Here is a 13215-nt window from a genome sequence, read left to right on the forward strand (position 1 = left end):
TGGCGAGCATCGAATCGTTTATTTTGTTAGCCACACACTCCAGGGTGCAGAGATCAGATACCAGAAAATTGAGAAGGCAGCACTGGCGGTCCTTGTCACCGCCCGGCGGTTGAGACCTTATTTTCAGAGTTTTCCAGTGAGGGTGCGGACGGATTTTCCCCTGAGACAAGTGTTACAAAAACCGGATTTGTCAGGAAGATTGGTCGCCTGGTCGGTTGAATTGTCCGAATATGGTTTGCAATATGATAAGCGAGGCACGGTTGGCGCACAGTCGCTGGTTGATTTTGTGGTAGAGTTGACCCCAGATCGGTTTGAAAGAGTGGACACTCAGTGAACTCTCTTTGTAGATGGATCCTCCAATAGCAGTGGCAGTGGCGCGGGAGTGACGTTGGAAGGACCAGGGGATCTAGTACTGGAGCAATCGCTGAAATTCGAGTTCAAGGCCACAAACAACCAGGCAGAGTATGAAGCTCTCATCGCCGGGTTGAAGTTGGCACGTGAAGTAAAGATCGGAAGTTTGTTGATAAGAACGGACTCGCAGTTGGTGGAGAATCAAATGAAGGGCACTTTCCAGGTTAAAGATCCCAATCTGATCAAGTACCTTGAGCGGGTGCGATATTTGATGACACTTTTTCAAGAGGTTGTAGTAGAGTATGTTCCCCGGGCAGAGAACCAGCGGGCGGACGCGTTGGCCAAATTGGCGAGCACGCGGAAGCCCGGCAACAACAAAAGTGTGATTCAGGAAACGCTGGCGTGCCCCAGCATTGAAGGCGAGCTCATGGCATGTGTGAACAGAGGGGCGACGTGGATGGGACCCATATTATCTATCTTGGCGGGGGACCCGGCGGAAGTGGAGCAATGCACGAAGGAGCAACGGCGAGAAGTGAGCCACTATACTCTCATTGACGGACACTTGTATCGCCGTGGTTTTTCGACGCCATTGCTTAAATGCGTACCGCCGGAAAAATACGAGGCGATAATGTCTGAGGTGCACGAGGGAGTGTGTGCAAGCCACATTGGGGGGAGATCTTTGGCTTGCAAGGTGTTAAGGGCGGGATTCTACTGGCCCACCCTCAGGAAAGATTGTATGGACTTTGTGAAGCGGTGCAAAAAATGTCAAGTGTTTGCTGATTTGTCCAAGGCACCGCCAAAAGAACTGGTAACGATGAGCGCCCCATGGCCTTTCGCCATGTGGGGTGTGGACTTAGTAGGACCTTTTCCGACCGCCAGGTCGCAAATGAAGTTCATATTGGTAGCGGTGGACTACTTCACTAAATGGATTGAAGCCGAGCCCCTGGCTAAAATAACCTCTGCAAAGATAGTCAACTTTTACTGGAGGCGTATCGTTTGTAGGTTCGGGATCCCAAGGGCGATTGTCTCCGACAACGGGACCCAGTTTTCAAGCAACCAAACAAGGGAATTTTGCAAGGAAATGGGCATACAGATGAGATTCGCCTCTATGGAGCATCCACAAACGAACAGGCAAGTAGAATCTGCGAACAGGGTAATTCTGCGTGGACTAAGGCGACAGCTTGAGGAAGCTAAGGGAGCCTGGCTGGATGAACTCCCAGTGGTACTATGGTCGTACAACACCACTGTGCAATCTACTACAAGAGAAACCCCCTTTAGGATGACCTATGGGGTAGATGCCATGTTGCCGGTGGAGATTGAAAATTTCACATGGCGGACTCAGCCGGATTTTGAAGGGGAGAATCAAGCCAATATGGCGATGGAGTTGGATCTTTTGTCCGAAATGCGGGACGAGGCGCACATTCGGGAAACGGCGATGAAGCAGCGCGTGGCCGCCAAGTATAATAGTAGGGTTCGCGTCCGAGACATGCAAGTTGGCGATCTGGTCCTAAAGTGGCGGTCAGGAGCCCCGGGAAACAAGCTGACCCCGAACTGGGAAGGGCCTTACCGCATTATCAAAGTTCTTGGTACAGGGGCCTATCATTTGGAGGAGCTTGATGGAAGGCGACTACCCAGGTTGTTCAACGGTTTGAACCTGCGCTATTATTACAGTTGATCGTGGGCAAAGGGAATTCGTCGAAGATAGATATTTTCAATTTCTTTAAAAAGTGCCTAAAAACTCTCCATTGTAACAAAAGTGTGCTCTTTTTCTCCGAAAGGAGTTTTTTAACGAGACGCTCTATCAATAAAACGAAAGTTCATGAAATTCACATCCAAAATTCCAGGGATTCCCTGACGATCGGAATTGCCGATCGATATAAAGAATTACGGCGATCACTAGGTGGGACAAGCTTGATCCCCAAAGGGGCTTGCTGGAACCCTGAGGGTGGTGGCGATTCCACAAAGGGCCTTTGACGCCTGGGAATCTCCCCCCGGAAAGTCTGATGTGATCGCCGGTCCCGTAAACGACGTGCTGGGTAAGTCTCGCTAGAATACGACGAGCACCATAAGCTAGGCAAAAGACTTGGGACCCCCAAATGGCCATTGGGACCCAAGCATCGTAAGCCCTGAGCGGGCGAAGCCCCGGGCGAAGCCCTCAAGAATGGAGGCCGTTTATTCCTTTGTGGAAAACGTCTAAAGTCTTGGCGGTGAAATACCAAGCAACAAGTCCTAGTTAAAATTAATGCACGAAGTCGTTAGGCGTAATTCAATCATATGACGCGTGAAAAAATAGCGCAAGATATAAGGTCGGCGAATGAATAAGGTGGAGGGCGAGTGCTTGGTCACTCAGGATGTTGAGTATCTTATTACTCCGGCGTGTTGGACACGTGTGGAAGATTGGAAGTCATGATGGTTTTTTGGGGAAGTGGAACGCGTGTGATGGGGTTTACTGCGCACGATGGGACAGTTATGAAAAGTGAAGTGACGGTTCCGGAGAAAGAGGAAAACTGATGTAACTGACGCGTCACGTGGGGCAGTTAGGGATTTGAAAGGTTTTTGAAATAAGAGGAAGCGCGAAAGGCCTCGCCACCATAGAAACCAAACGTCATCGCCTGACAAGTAATACCAACATTAAAGTTTAGTCACTCGCCGGGGACATTGCCAGCCAACACTTGGGTGATCAGTACCTGACCAATGCTTGCCACCTTTCTCGCCGGCGAACGATCGCTCACCTACTCCAACCAATCGCCAGTACGGAGCGATCGTTCTCGCCGCTTGTGGACTTGTGGACTTGTGGACTTGCCGGTTTGGGTTGTTCGCCAATACCAAAAATGCCTGTTTCCTTTTGCTTACGCCATGTTGGCGACGTAGTTTACTTCTCTTTTCTCAAGCCATGTTGGCAGCTTAGATCCCAGTGTACTATAGGATACATGTAAAGGCATTTAAAAGACACACTTAGCTCTCATACTTCGAGCTCGGTGTCTTGTAGACTAGTGGACTGGGCGAGCCCCTAGAGGGGCAACGCCCAGCGTGTAGCCCGCCCCGAGGCGGGGCCTTGGCCTTAAGTTGGGCCTTGGCCTTGGAGGCCCAATTGGCCCAATAGGTAGTGCCCAAGCTCTATAAATAGGAGGTAGTTACCAATTGTAGGGGACTTTTGGCTCACTTTATGAAATAACACATGAAATTCAGCATTCTCATTCTCTCTCTAGCACATTCTTCCACTCTTTAGGTACTATCCCTTCTTTCAATGTTCATTCCCAGAACATATATGAATTGTTCACAAATTTCGTGGGGGAATTATACCCAGTATGCTTGAACCTGCGTCCGTCCCTGGCAGCGAGACCTTATTGACGAAAGCTATAACCACTAACTTCATTTTCTTCGGTGGTTAGTCTTATAGACCTTCTATATGGCTTCCCTGTCCTCGAGATCGAAGAATTTGGTGGATGTGCATGTTATCATCGTTCAGTCCTCGCCTCCGATCACGCTTTTGTCATCCATTGGCGTCGGCTTCATGGACTCTCAAGTCAAGTCTTTAACTCATTTGGATAAAAAATTATAAATTCCAACACTTTTGCCTTATCAAAAGTATAGAACAAATTAAATTGATCCAGAGAAACCAAACAAAGGAGCAATTGAGGATTAATCTCACCACAACGATCATTAAGTTCTTGAAGTTGCATGTCTATCATGGTATAAAATAACTCAACACGATAATGATGCTCGATTGTAATGTTATGGTCTATGGGTTTGACGTCGTGACTGCCCAGTACTAACAAACACTTCTTGCAATAAAGACACTGAGACACACGCGTGTGTGAAAGAGTGAGGTAAGTGAGTTTGAGTCTTTGGTGCAAATATATGCAAAATTTAACTCCTTGCAAATTAAATATATATATATATATATTTCCCAACTCCAAAGGATACAAATCCACAAACTATATAAATATCAAAAGTAATTACATGCGCTGCTAGAATTAAATTAAACCTGAAGAGAAGAAATGAAAACTACTTAACACACATGCATCTTTAAACATTACAGTACGTACTAAATGGACAACACCACTATTAATCTAAGACATAACTCCTCTTCCACATACGAAAGCCAGAATCAAGACTAACCCTATTTTGAACTTGAACAAGAATTAAATACCACAAATTTCTTAAATCATGCATACTCACATGATATGCATGCATAATTGTACGTTTTAAATCATGCATACGTTGAGATGAAACTGTACGTATATATAACGTTTATTCATAATCTGCAACCAACCATAAGGAAGGCAGCTATAGCTGGCTTGCTAATTGTACGTTTCTCATTTTTGGTGCTGGCTGGCGTTTAGTGATCCATTTACCCACACGGTAAATAATTCGTATGATGACAAAAGCACTCACGATTCCTAGCAAGCCAATCCAAATAAAGAGGCCTATAACAAACATGTTATTAGCTGTCTCCCAAACGCCATTTGGGGTGACCATGGAGACCGCAAACAGGTAGCTGAGAGCGAGGGTGGTGATGGACATGCACATGTTGATCAACAAACCCCATATGATGATACGATGTTTGAGAGGGATTCCACTCACCAGCAAGAGACAAACACTGAGGGATGAAATGAAGGAGAGGGTGTTGCAAATCAAGAAATTTGTATAAGTGTGCCTGTACACAACACCCAACACAGCTTCCCCAGGGCATTGAATGGTATTATTGTGCCAACAAATCCTAGCATCAGTCTTTGGAACACCGCCATTTGCCTGAAAGACGCCGCCCGGTGGGTTAGTGGCAAGTTGAAAGGTCATAGTGGCGATTATAGAAGCTGTCATACTCAGGCCCCCTCTCATTTCTTTAATCCACTTCTCCCCATCTTCATCTCTCAAAAACCTTTCTACAAGCCTTCGAAACTTTCCCCACAAATTCTTTGGAGGAGCACTCTGTTGGCCGCCAGGTGTACTCATTTTATCACTTAATGCTTATTCAAGATTGCAATTAATTGCCTCACTCACCTTGAAGAACACATGCCATATCGATGGTATATATAGAGAAGAAGATTTTGGTTTGCTGATGAGGTTCTTGGGTGGCGGATTTGTATCACGGGAAGTTCAAATTCGCCACTTGCATGCAGCAGTAGAAGACAGAAGTCAATCAATGAGTCAAACGTGAATAATATTCAGTGAACCTTCCGCCAAGTGGGTCACTACTGTTGGTTTTCCACACCCCACATGCATCGAAACCAGGGGCAATGTTTTAAAAATGTTAAAGCCTTCAAGTGCTGAATTATTTGGAAACCCCTAACAAGTTGCAAGAGAACAGGAAAAATAGTTGCAAAAAGCTATGTCACCAATGGCATAATCATGTTTCAAAATTAATATTTCGTCCTTCATGTTGAGTCTTCTGTAGTAACTTTGAAGGAGTGAAGTAGTGAACCATCAATCTTCTTTACTAAGTTATTTTTTTAAGGAAAAGAAGAGGATGACATATTTTTATTTTTCAAAAATAAAATCTATAAAATGAGAAGATAGCAAAGATTGAACTCTACATTACTTATAATCATCAAAACTCTGATATATGTCAAATAATAAATTAACCTAAATACTTAAACTAGTATTAAGTAAGGACACATAAATAAATGATTGATGCAGATAAACTTTCAAAAAAATAAAAAATAGAGCATGCATATATAGTTGCACGCATAAATACGTCGGCGGCATAGTAGCATGCATAGCTGCACGCATAATTTATAAACTACTTAGCTTTCACTGAATTTGCTTGTTTCTTAGTACTTTCTCATACAATGAGTGGAACTGGAACACCAACCACGACTCCTTAAACAAAACCACAAGCAAGGTTTTAAATATCGGACCGATATGTGAAAATCGGCCGGAACATCTCGGTATCGGCGGCCACCGATACCGTTACAGGGCGATATAGCGGAGTGAAGGAGAATCACACGTAACGACCGCAACAGAACGATTTTGCGGCCGCAACAGCCACCGCGTAACGGCGCAATAGCCGCAACAAGGTTCTTCGACCTTATCCATGGCGTCTCTGTCAAGGTTAAACCGTGATCAACCTCCTCGCCAGCGATTTCGGAGCCGGCAACCTCTCTGTTCTGCCACCAGCAAAGGAGCGATTTGTACGTATACTCGCCGGAGATCCGTTGACCCTTCTGATAAGTTCTTCCCTTCTTCTTCCTCTTCTCTCTTATAAGTCACAATGGTCGTGGACACGCTCTCGCTCAAGTTGGAAACTTCAGAGATCTCTTCGGCTTTGTGAAATGGCTTCTCAACCTTGCTCTGTTCTTCAAGCACTAGCTTCTCTGGTTCGAATTTGACCAAGCTTGGCTTCCATTTTGGCGTTTTCAGATAGCACTTCCTTTTGTCGTGAGTGAAATGAGTGAGAGAGAGGGGAAAGTTGTGTGAGATGGGGTAATTGATCTTGACCATTGAATTTGTGTTAGTGAGATGTTAATGTGACCCTTGGATGGTGATCCCTGTGGGTGATAAAGGTTTCTTTTGTTCCAATGGGTGATATGGGTTTATTCATAGTAGTATTTACCATTTTCTATTTTCTCTACTTTGTTTTTTTATTATAACTAAAAAATATTTACAATGATAAATTATAAATTCAATTTTGATAATATTAACATAATTTGTGAAAATTGTGAACCATTCACACCGCAACAGACGCAACACGGATCGCAGCAACCGTAATATCCGTTATCGCGAAATCCGCAACGCAACCGCAACCGCGACCGATATTTAGAACCTTGACCACAAGTAGACTTGAGTACTGACTTGACCGATTCAACTTGAACTAGTGATGGGTGGCTAACTATAGTGATGACTAATTAACACGTCATTGACATGACTCTAGTGGGTGGGTTTTGTAATTCCCTTTGGTGGTGTCGTTTTGGCTTTTTAAAATATGTATTATTTTTCCTTCACCAGGTTTTTTCCAAGGGGGTTTTCCTGGTAAAGGTTTTAATGAGACATATTTTATTAAGTTGTGCCTCCATCGGGGGGGTCTTTAGGTTCTGAGGTGCTTCTTCCTTATTTATTAGTTTCTTTTTTAGTTTCCTTATTGCTTCTTTAACTCTCTTCCTCTTTGTATTGGGTTGAAGTACCCCTTGTACTTCATTCAATATATTTTCTTGGCTTATCAAAAAAAAATTGACATGATTGCATAATTTTAATTGACCCTTACTCCTTTAAATTATAATGTGTGTATGGACAAAAAAAATTATAATGTGTCTACATCGTAAACTTTATTTACATAATCACCAAATTGAATTTCGCCACATTAACAAATATATTTTTGTTTTAATTAAAATTTAAGGTGAGAGATTCCACCTACGTGACATGCTGTGATTGATTATCAGTGTAAAATAGTTGTAAACTCACAGTGCAAATCTATTAAACTCTTTAAATTACTTATAAGTTGACTAGTATCGCTAATAGACTAATACTCACCTTATCTTCATCTTCTAAACAATTTCATATAAGCCAGAAACTTTGCCATCTCTTTGCCGCCAATTGCAATTGGCTCACTCAGGATTTATAGAAAAGATTTTAGTTAATTTGCTGAAGTTGTGTGGTCTTTGTTCACTTAATTTTTTTTTTTTGACATGGCGCGGGATAGAGACCAGTTAGTTCACTCAATTTTAACATAAAATTAGCACCCAAATAAAAACCCTTAGAAACCCTATCTCTCTCTAGTACTCAGTAGAAACTAAAGTGAAAAACCCTAAAAAATTGATCATACCTTTTGTTGCTCCTTAAGCTCTGGCGATGGAGGATGACGGTTCAGAGTTTTCCCTTAAGCTTGTTAACTGGCGATGGAGGATGACGGTTTGCGAGCGACGAGCAACGGAGAAGAAGGCGGCGGACACGCGAAGGGAAACCCATTCACCACCGCATACTGTGGATTCGAGCACTGACTCCGGCGGAGGATCTAGCGAGCGTGAGGAACGGTGGTTATGGTGAAAGGGAACGACAATGGTGGAGCTAGCGAGCGTGAGGAACGGTGGTTTCCGTTTTTCAGTCGAGAGGTTTCAGTGTTTGGAAATGGTAAAGTGTCTTTTAACCTGTGCTAGCGAGAATGAGGATTGGTAAAGTGTCTTTTAACCTATTAGTCTTTATCAAGTCAAATATATTTATTTCAAATTATAACAGATAAAATATCAAGTAGTTCAAATGGCTAAGTCATTCCCTTTGACAAGCAAGACCCAGGTTCGAAACCTGGAGAAAACAATTTATTTTTAAAAACAATATATTTAGCGACGGAAATTATGTTATTATTCCGTCGCTAACTTTACCGAGGGAATTAGCGACGGGAGGTAATCAGCGACAGTACAAAACCGTCGCTAATTTGCAATATAAAATAATAAAATGAAATTAGCGAGGGAATTAGCGACGGAAAAACAGCGAGGGAAACAATCCGTCGCTAAAACCGTCGCTAAATTTTAAAATTGAATATTTATTTTCAAAACGTCGATCCGTCGCTGATTCCGTCGCTAAAATCCGTCGGTAATTCGCGTTTTTTAGTAGTGGCTGTTACCAAATTGTTTCCTATTGTTGGTAACTAAGATCTGCGGTACCTCGAAGCGTGGAGTAGAGCTGTCCATCATCGGACGTGTACGATCGGTTTCGGGCAGCCAACGTCGGTTTCATCAGGTGAAAAATGAGAACCACCACGGTTAAAACGGGTTGAGAAGCCAAAAGAAAATTGCAGAAAAAAGAAGATGAAGATTGAGATCAAGCAAATAATCCAGAAAAATAAACCCTAACAAACAATTGATGACTACCTTTAACTCCATTACAAAGATCAACAAGTTTCAACATAAGAAAAGGGTTTTGGGTCGGGACCCTAGCAGAGGTAGAAGAGGGGCTTGATTGGAACCACCTCTTCTTTAGCCTGATCTGAGCCGTCACTGACGTCCCCATCGTCATCTGTGTCTTCTTCCAAGCCCAGGCCACCGCGGGGAGTAAGCTCAAGCCATCGCATGCCAAGATTTGGAGCTGAAATAGTAGAGGGGAAAGGAGAGAAACACGACATTTATATTTCCTTCGGTGGTGAGATGGTCGTGGTGACTGGTGGTGGGACCTGTCTCAATGGTGAGAGCGGAGGGTGATGGAAGAGGCGAGGTGCGATGTTTAAAGGATGGAGGCAGTGGTGGGGTGGCGGAGAGGGTTGAGTGGAAACGGCGACGACGCTGGGTTGAGAGGATGATGGTAGCCGGCTACGGTTTAGAGGAAGTGAAGAGAGGAGTGAGTGGTGGCTTGGGTTAGGATGAGGTGAAGAAAGGAGAGTTATTATATGGTCTGGAGTCTGGACAGAAGGGGAAGCTTGGGCCTGGGTTGATTTTTTTCTTTTAAAGACCTGGTTCGGTCGGGCTGGAGCCCAAACCGAAACCGACCGGTTAAACCCTTACGAATCCATAAACGCGAATCGGCCAAACCCACGGCCGAACCGAACTGGCTAATTTTCTAAAAAAAATGTCGGTTTACTCGGCTCTGGTTCGGACCAATGTGGACAGCCCTGGATTGGAGATGCAATAAACACAAGAATTGCATGCTTTTAGGTAGGACTATCCATAATGATCTGGCCCGATCTGAAATTGTAAAAATCAAGGCCTTTTTTGTGCTTTTGGACGATTCGGGTTGAAAAATAGGTTAAGCGAGTGTTAGAAACTGGTTTTCTATGGTCTTCAACGGTCGGTTTTGGTTTGTGCTCTAGCCTGATTGAATCAAAACGAATGAGAGAAGTACTTAACAAAAAAAAAAGAGTGCAACCCATTATCACTCTAAGTCTAGAAGCAAGTGAAAAAAAAAAAGAGCCCAACCCACTTCACTTTAGATTCAAGTGAACACTAGTTGGCTCACTCTCACGAACTTTCGTTCTCTCACTGTTGCAGAATTTTAATCTTTTAAATCATTGTAAGTTTGTAGCATTATTTTTAATATAGATCCATTGTAATTTATCACAGATCTTTTGTTTATCTCTTCTTTGTTAGCATTATTTTTTCTTCTTTGTTACCACATAGATCCAGATCCATTTCTTTCACCCTCTTGTTCCTTTTTTTCACGATTATTTTATGAATCTACAACCACTACAAACCCACCTAGTCAATTTGATTACCAACCAAACCGAACTCGAACCTCCCATAGCCAGTGAATGAATGTTGACGGACCTGGTGGTTTAGTGTTTTTCACCCTACCAAAATCGAGGTTTAAGCCCGAAGCCACCCTTGGACAACCTTACATTTAGCCGTGTATAGAATTTGGCCTTGTCTATTAGTCTGTCCTGACCCGTATCCCTTAGAGCCTTTTCGTGTCATGACTAGAGCGTGAAGTTCCCTTCTTATAGGAAAACAACTAACTATGGTATATGATTTTACATATGTGAGATGTAATGAAATAACACAAGAAAATGGGGTTTGAATTGTGTTGTTCTAAAACTCGGTTTTGAAAAGATTATTAGTTTCAAAACCTTTTCACAATCGTTTAGTGCAGCGGATAAGTAAACAATATATGTAAACGTGACACAAAGATTTTATTTTGGTTCACCCCTTAAACGATTGGGCTATGAAAGTATCAAAGACTTCTTCTGCAAGTATTTGAAGAACTTATCCTACAAGTATTATCAAGACTTCTCCTACAAGTATTATCAAGGACTTCTCCTAAACAATCTTTTTCATGATTGTTTCCTTCTACAATATTTTCTTCTTACAAATGTGATAGTAGAGAAATTTGAAGCTCAAGAACTGTAAAGTATTAAGTATGAGATTTGACTCTGAGAATATACTTTAAGTTCTAATTCTAGAGAGAGTAAGGTAAAGAGATTTGACTCTTAGGAATGGTTCTCTCTTTTTGAAGCAGACAATGTCAATAAGATATGACTTTTAGGCTTGTGAAGACTTTTTGCTTTTTTCTCTTGTTGATTAATTCGTTGAATTGAGATCTGATTCGTTGTTCTTTTTCTCTTTAAAAAAAATCTTCAAGTCTTGCTTATATACTTCAAGATCTTATGTGAGAGAGTTAATAGTCGTTGGAGCTTGTACTTCATAGAGATGCTATCCGTTGGATTAACAATACTTTTGTCAGGTGCATTGAATGCATGATATTGTTTGACTGAGACTTGTTACCACAAAGATGTATCTTGTCAGCTGGTAGGTGGAGTTGATCCTTGTTTCCATACATTGATGTGAAGATTGGGCAATTTGATTGTGACAACGTTGTACTTCGTTGTACTTTAGCTTTGGTCAATTTGTTTTGTAAGATCACGTGATATTACCTTGAAATTTCTTCACCAACTTGTCTGAGATATTTTCTAATTCGAAGATGACGCTCATTCTCTAGACAATGCAACTTTCTTCATTGGATAGTCTTCTTTTCATCTTCAGACAGTCTTCTTTCCTCAGACAATCTTCTTTCTTTTTCTCCATTGGTTAGATTGATCTAGATGATTAGATTTGACCAACCAATTTGAACTTCTTTTTAAGGATTGAACTGTCTTCCATATATAATGTTTGGCTTGAACATAACAATGTAGGGCATATGAAATGTAATAATATAACACAAGAAGGGGTGGTTTGAATTGTGTTCTTATAAAAATTTGATTTATTAAACAATTATTAGTTTTAAAATATTTTCGCAATCGTATGGTGCAACAGGTAAAAGTGCAGAATAGTAAACAAAGAAAACACATGCGGTATATCCTAGTTCACCCTTAAACGATAAGGTCACGTCCAGTCTCTGACTTAACTAAGATTTCACTAAATAAGTATCAAGGAGTTCTCCTACACGAAGTATTATACATGAGTTCTCCTAATCAAGTATTATCAAGGACTTCTCCTTCACCAGGTATTTTCAAGGAGGTCTCTTTCGCCAAGTATTATACATGACTTCTCCTACAATTTTTTTCAAGATCGTTTACTTCTACAAAGTTCTCTTCTTACGAGAGGTATTGTAGAAAATTCTAAGCACAGGAACTACAAAGTATTGAAGATGATTTGACTCTATGAGATACTTTGAGTTCTATATCTAAAGAGAATGTGATATAAAGGTTTGAATCTTAAGGATTTTCTCTCATACGATGTGAGGACTTTCTCGCTTTCTTGATTGATGAAGATTTCTAATTCAGATGAAGGTTGATGCGTTGTTTGTTGTTCTAATTCGTACTTCTGAAAATCTGTAATTCTTCCTTTTATACTCAAGTGCTTATAGAGTTTGTTGATAGTTGTTGGAGCGCGTAGAGCACATCAAGTTATAGTCGTTAGATCAAACGGTCCTTTCGTCAGGTGCATTAAATGAATTGTACCCTTTGACTGAGATTTGTTGCTACAAAATGTATCTTGTCACCCGGTAGGTAGCACTTGAGCTTTGTTCCATTCCTTTTGAGAGATAAAGAGGAAACTTGATTGTGGCAACGTTGTACTTGTTTCTTTGGTCAGTGTGCTCTGTAGAGTATCACGTGATGCCTTTGCACTAGACTTTCTCCTCAAGAATGTCAGAGATATTTTCAATTGAAAGATGACACTCATTCTCCGGACATTACTTCCATTGGTTAGCTTTGAGATAGATGTTGAATGCATTCAGTCAGTGTAGTCTTCTCTTGTGTAGACGGTCTAGCAGATTTGACCTTTCTTCGCTTGTACAGACTGTCTTGTAGCTTTGACCTTTCTTCTCTTGTGCTAACTATCTTGTAGCATTGTCTTGCAATTGATCATCAGACAATGGGGGATTTTGAGACATAAGTAATTTCCTGAAATATAATTCACATGAAATTTTAACCGTTACACTTATATCCTTTGAAATTGTTATCATTCAAAATATGTTAAACGATGTATCTAGTGTTTGAACTTA

At 41.6% G+C, this 13215-nt stretch overlaps 1 pseudogene; it reads right to left on the reverse strand.

The window, feature by feature from the left end:
* Positions 1-4275: 4275 nt before the first annotated feature.
* Positions 4276-5385, reverse strand: LOC130742818 (uncharacterized; annotated as a pseudogene).
* Positions 5386-13215: the final 7830 nt, after the last annotated feature.

This window comes from Lotus japonicus, chromosome 3 (genome assembly GCF_012489685.1).
Source record: "Lotus japonicus ecotype B-129 chromosome 3, LjGifu_v1.2".
NCBI classification, from domain to species: Eukaryota; Viridiplantae; Streptophyta; class Magnoliopsida; order Fabales; family Fabaceae; genus Lotus; species Lotus japonicus.